Raw genomic sequence first — 6,532 nt, forward strand, 5'->3', positions numbered from 1 at the left:
TGTGAGTGTGTGTTAGAGTGTGAGTGTGTGTGTGTGTGTGTGTGAGAGAGAGAGGAGTGTGTGAGGAGGCTCCAGCTGCTGCCGGGTGCTTATCTGGGCCAGACAAATATAGCAGCAGCAGCAGCACAGGATACCATCTACTATACCTGTGTGACAGGCCACCTCACACTCTCATAATACACACCTCCTCTCTTCGACACACACACACACACACACACACACACACACGACACAATACAGACACGCATACTTGTACACAGATGGTAATGGATAGAAGCACACACAGAATCACAAAATCCTCCAGGCACACACACACACACACACACACACACACACACACACAGAGTGCTGGATTCCCCTTCATGCTCTGCAGAGCAGCACGCTAGCTAGCTACCCCTCCCTCTTCTCCCCTGCGACAGCAGTGCATGCTGGGAGTGTGTGTGTGTGTCCTCTGCTGGCTTACTGACCGGAGAGATTTGCTAAACAGAAAGCAAAACAGACACCGAGTGAAGAGAAACTAAACCTTAAATTCTTCATTTGAGTGCATTTTTGAATGAAAAGTCAGAAACAACCAAAATTGAAACTGCATTCATATTACACTTTTTTACACACAGAGATAGCCAGAGTGCACACACACACACACGATCCTTTGCAATGCACTGCAATGCACACATAGAGGTACGCGTGCACTTGCTCTGCCACAACTGGGTCACATCTGCCACATGCCATTAAGGAGGATCACAGCACACTGGCACCTCTCTCTCTCCCACCCACCCACAGACTGGCACAGGCAGGGTTGTAGGCAGCAGAGGGCGTAATTACTGCCGAGCCACAGCTCTGACCGACCCTGCCCTGCTCTCTGCTCTATACACCTGGGGACAGACAGACACACACACACACACACACACACACACACACACACACACACACACACACACACACACACACACAAGGGGCAGAGAGAGAGAGATGAGGAAGGGAGAGAGGGAGGAATGAAAGACAGGAACAGAAAAAGAGAGAAAGGGGAAATGGCCTGCAGGCTAGACTGGAACAGAGAGCGATAAAGATGAGAGAGGGAGAGAGAGAGGGAGAGAGAGAGTGGGGGGAGAGAGAGAGAGAGAGGGAGACAGAGGGTGGGGGAGAGAGAGAGAGCGAGGGAGGGGGGGGGGAGAGAGAGAGAGGGGGGGGGGGGTACAGAAATACAGAGACTTTTTTTATGATCAGTCAAATGGAAACCAACTAGTAGAGAAATACAGAGAGAGAAAGAGAAAGAGAGAGAGAAAGAGAGAGAGGGAGAAAGAGAAAGAGAAAGACAGACCTACAAAGTCATCTCTGTATCACAATAACACACCAACCCCACACACACATACATACCCAACACCCAAGTACCGCAGAACATACACACCATCATTTGCGTGGTAAATATTTAAGGAGATGTGTATGTGTCCTGTGACAAATGTCTACGCGTGCGTGCGTGCGTGCGTGCGCGTGCGTGCGTGCGTGCGTGCGTGCGTGCGTGCGTGCGTGCGTGCGGTCCACGTGGCGTATAAAAGGAAATGTGAGGGTGGAGCTCATGCATATCTAAGCACCCTGGAGGCCCAAACATCTCCATCACCCTTATGAGGCTTCCCTACCACCCCCGGCTCTGTGTGTGTGTGTGTGTGTGTGTGTGTGTGTGTGTGTGTGTGTGTGTGTGTGTGTGTGTGTGTGTGTTAAGGGTAATTGACAAGGCTGCTATCTGATGAAGGTCACAGAGGATAAGATAACCGAGAGGGGGTTCCTGTTACACACACAAAAGCGCGCGCACACACACGAGACTAGTGAACAAACACCGTCAGAAGGCATAAATCTACATTAGCAATGTAAACACTTTACAGGCACACATTTGAAACATGTCATCTACATGTGTACCCACACCTAATAATACATCCTAGACACAGACGATCGCTCACTCTCTCCACCCACCCACGTGCGCGCGCACACACACACACACACAAATGAACCCGCACACACACATTAATGAGATAGAGCTTCTGTCAGTGCACCATCTCTTCCACACACACACACACACACACACACACTCACAGCACTCAATGGGCAAAATGTTCCTCAGACACACACAATCGTCTCACTTTCTGCCGTCACTCCTTCCTGTTTTGACAGCTCTCTGCTTTGGAAATCAATCCGTGTGTGTGTGTGTGTGTGTGCGTGTGTGTGTGTGTGTGTGTGTGTGTGTGTGTGTGTGTGTGTGTGTGTGTGTGTGTGTGTGTGTGTGTGTGTGACACATCCGTGTCAGTGATATCGGGGGCTTCTGCATGGCACTTCTGCTGCCAGAATTGACAGAACACCTCTGCCACCCACTTCACTGCCCTCTATCCCTCAAATAATGGCCGACAAGCCTCTCATTTAGAGTCCAAACACAATGGAAGAATTGATCTCTATGGCCCTTGGCATCAACATTCCACGCCATGTAGCACCAAGATGGCACCCATTTAGTCAAAAAGCCAACTAAAAGGGTCGCGATGCTAACCGATCAACAACATCACGGAAACATCAAGCGTTCCGGAGCAGACGCAGGTAATGTCAGAGACTTCCCTCTCCATGTTCTAAACCAGCGTGGCACTGTGTGCAACATTCTAAGGAACATCTGGGTTCATTGAATTCAACATAGAATCTTAGAACCTCACATTGTTGTGGAACAGAATCTTCTGTTAGAATGGTCAAAAAACTTGTCTGCTTGATACAAGCTTTAAGATAGGAGACACACACTAAACTATGCTATGCTGTACTTAACAGTGCGTGTGTGATCTGACGCAAACAACAGACATGGGGAACACCACTGCACTGCCTACCAGCAATAGAGCACATTACTGTCTAGGAGAAACAGAAAGTGCAGGACATGTTTGTTTATGGTTCAATTCATCAGGTTATAGATTAAGGAAGGAAAGCAAGAACACACACACACACACACACACACACACACACACACACAGTCTGTGAGCAGAGGAATCACGCTGACAGCATTCCATGAATAACTGCCGCATTAAAGATTCAAGTCTGTGGGGGCTTGGAATTTCCTCTCAGGATGTCTTCGCTGCATTTATTTCCAGCCTCTGTGTGTGTGTGGGTGTGTGTGTGTGTGTGTGTGTGGTGTGTGTGTCTCTCCTTTCCCTTCAGCAGTCCAGATTTACAGTCGGAGCTCAAGGCCCTCTCTCGCCCATAAACTGTCTTCCAGGAGCAGCCACTCAGCTGGCCAAGACTGGAATGCCTGAACACTGAGTGTAGGTTGTGTGTGTGTCTGTGAGTGTGTGTTTGTGTGTTTGTGTGTGCGTTTGTGTTTTTGTTTGTGTGTAGTAGTATCAGTACAAAGCTGACTTCATTTGTTTTTGTTTTTTGTGTTTATAAGGCATATTGTCTCCAATACAACAGTGCTATCTGTGAGTGTATCTCTGTTAGTGTTAGTCTCTGTGTGCGTGTGTTTATCTGAGTCTGTGTGGTGTGTGTGTGTGTGTGTGTGTGTGTGTGTGTGTGAGAGAGCGATGCGACCTGAACACCATGTCATTTCACATTCCAGCTCAACAAGAGAAACTGAGCGCATCAGAAAGTGTTCTCTAGACACAGACACAAAATATCTCAAGTCCTGAATCATTGACAATTATTTAGACAAAGTTACTATATTTTGTTTATACATTTACTGTAGTACATGCTACATACCGTTAACACTGACAGAAGCACACACACGCACACACACACACACACACAATCACATTTCCTTTCCCAACTCAAGGTCATGTCACTATGCCGACAAAGTACAGAAAAATAATAAAAAACTGTTAAAAAAGAGGAAGAAATTAAATTGAATACAAATCATGCAGTCAGTTTCTATTCCTACTGCAGAACAGCACTGACTCGACTAAAGAGGTTACTCTGTCTCTCTCCCTCTTGTTCTTGTTCTTCCTCTCTCCCTCCCTCCCTCCCTCCCTCTCTCTTTCTCCCTCCTTCTCTCTCTTTCTCTCTCTCCCGCTCTCTTTCTCCCTCCTTCTCTCTCCATCCCTCTCTTTTCAGCACATAATTGGAAACAGCCGCTCAGCTCTCTCTGCACACTGCTGCATTGAGGGAGCTGTTTGTTAAATGGGTCATAGTGCAGCCCGCCCCAACTCTGTGTGTGTGTGTGTGTGTGTGTGTGTGTGTGTGTGTGTGTGTGTGTGTGTGTGTGTGTGTGTGTGTGTGTGTGTGTGTGTGTGGCTGAGTGCATGTCTCAGTGGATCAGGGAAGATTAGACGGCCTCCCCTGCCTGTGTCCAGACTAAACCCCCGAACCACCACCACCACCACCACCACCACCACACTACATCCATTCCCCCATCCCCAATCTCATGAAGGGTAGAAAGGAGAGGAGGAGGAGGAGGAGAGAAGGATGAGGAGGAGGATGAGGAGAGGAAAGGGGGGTGGATCTGCACCACCTAATCAGCTTAAACAGTCGTGATAAACGAACATCCCTGTCAAAACACAGACGGTGCAACGCCCACGCCACACCCACCAAGAAACACACACTCTCTCTCTCACACACACACAGAGTGACGAGACCCAGCAGCCTAGTACAGGAGCTAGGAATCAATCGGCAGGGTGGCAGTTTCACAAGATCAAAACAAGAACCAAAAAGAACCATGAGGTGCATCAAGCACCAAACAAAAAACAATGGCAACAGATAAGAACTATATGGGCTAATGCATCACGTATCAAACTAGAACCAATCAGAACCGATATCATCCAATATGAACCAACAGGAACCATGAAATACCGCCAACAAGCACTGACAAAACCAAATACTAATACAACAAACATAAAAAACCCAGAAAATCAATAATAGGTCACAGATCAGACAAAAGCCAACTAACTAGAGCTAGCAAAGGCTGCTGAAAAACTGCTGTAGGAAGTTCAAACCAGAAGTCAGAGTCAAAGTCAACTTTATTGTCAAAGGCTTAGCTCTAGTTAGTTGTGTCAATTCTGTTATATGTACCAACCATATACAGTAGAGGATTGAAATTGCGCTTCTGTCAGGCCCCCCAGAAGGGTAAAAAACAACACTACTATAATAAATGGACACCAGAACAAACAATGCAGGTCAGATGAGGCCCTTGCCTCAGAGCCAAACCATGACTTTATACAGTGCAAAGAGCAGGCCCAGTAATGCTAACTATTGCAGCTAAGAGGATGTAGCTGCCAATAAATTCATGACTAGCTAGAACTGTGGTGTGAATGACACAGAAGTCATTGACATTTAAGGTAATGATGATGATAAAGTCAGCAGTACATCACGCTCGCCCCCGCACACACATACACACACACACACACACACACACTCACACACAGATAGGAGGTGAGAATATGCCACCTCCATTTGCTTTATCTCTTCAAACAGTCATGTCAGACCTGCTAGCAGAGACTAAACAACAACAAATCTCTGCACACCACACACACACACACCCAGACACACACACACACACACACACACACACACACACACACACAGTTCTTCTCTCTCTGTCTCTGTATCCAGCTGCTCCACCCAAACAACTCCTGGCCTCCAAAACAATCTCGGACTGCTGACTCACTCTCAACCACACAAACACTCACACACACACACACACACACACACAGGCAAGCAAGCTCCCAGCACAGTGTGAGCGGCCATTTTACAACAACTTTCTTTAAAATATACATATCTACAGCAACCTAAAAACACTACTCTTCACAGGAAAGGCCTTTCATTCCATTGTTGCCACGGAAACAGCTGACCGTGGGTACGAGAGAGATATTTTGGCAGAAGAGAACGGCAAGAGGGGGTAGAAAAAAATAAAGACGGACAGAAAGAAAGAAGGAAAGAGAGAGAGAGGAGAGAGAGAGAGAGAGAGGGAGGGAGGGAGGGAGGGAGAGAGAGAGAGAGAGAAAGAACACGCAGTGTTTACCTCTCACCCGTTGCCACAGCAGCAGTAGTCTTGAACAGGAGACGGGGAACAGGACGAGCCTCCCGAAAAACACACACACACACACACGCAAAAAAACCCTAAAAGCCAAGAGCTGTTTCGCCTCTGCCAGTCCAAACCGCCCTTCACCGACGCCTTTTTCTGGTGCACGTACACGGGCTGCACAGGAACGAGAAAAAAAGAGAAAAGAAAGAGAAGGAGAAAACGAGGGAGGAACAGAGACACAGAAAAAAAAAAGAAACCCGGGGAGAGCAATGCGTTTTTTTTTTTTTTTTTTTTTTTTTTTTTTTAAAGAGAGAGCCGGGCTTTGAAGAGGAAGCCTCCTCGGCCGACCCCTGGCCGCATGTCAGACAGCTCTGAAGTGCCTGACGACAGAGACAACGAGGGAGAGAGAGAGAAACAGGAGGAGGAGAGGGAGGGGAGGAGGAGGGGGAGGAGGAGGAGGAGGAGGAGGAGGAGGAGGAGGGAGGAGAGAGTGCGACGGAAGAGAGGAAAAAATAGGAAAGTCTACCGCAGAGCTCACAGAGAAGTCGAATGTGGCAAAGA

General features: G+C 47.7%; 1 protein-coding gene across 1 annotated transcript in view; it reads right to left on the bottom strand.

Moving 5' to 3' along the window:
* The window catches only part of jmjd1cb (jumonji domain containing 1Cb), a 71,788-nt gene extending 65,262 nt beyond the window's left edge, over nt 1-6,526 (bottom strand). The window contains exon 1 of the mRNA XM_042081772.1: nt 5,969-6,526. The gene's annotated coding sequence lies outside the window, so the exon portion shown is untranslated. The remainder of the gene's footprint in view (nt 1-5,968) is intronic.
* Between the last annotated feature and the right edge of the window lie 6 nt (nt 6,527-6,532).

Source organism: Alosa sapidissima, chromosome 24 (genome assembly GCF_018492685.1).
Source record: "Alosa sapidissima isolate fAloSap1 chromosome 24, fAloSap1.pri, whole genome shotgun sequence".
In the NCBI taxonomy this organism is placed as follows: Eukaryota; Metazoa; Chordata; class Actinopteri; order Clupeiformes; family Clupeidae; genus Alosa; species Alosa sapidissima.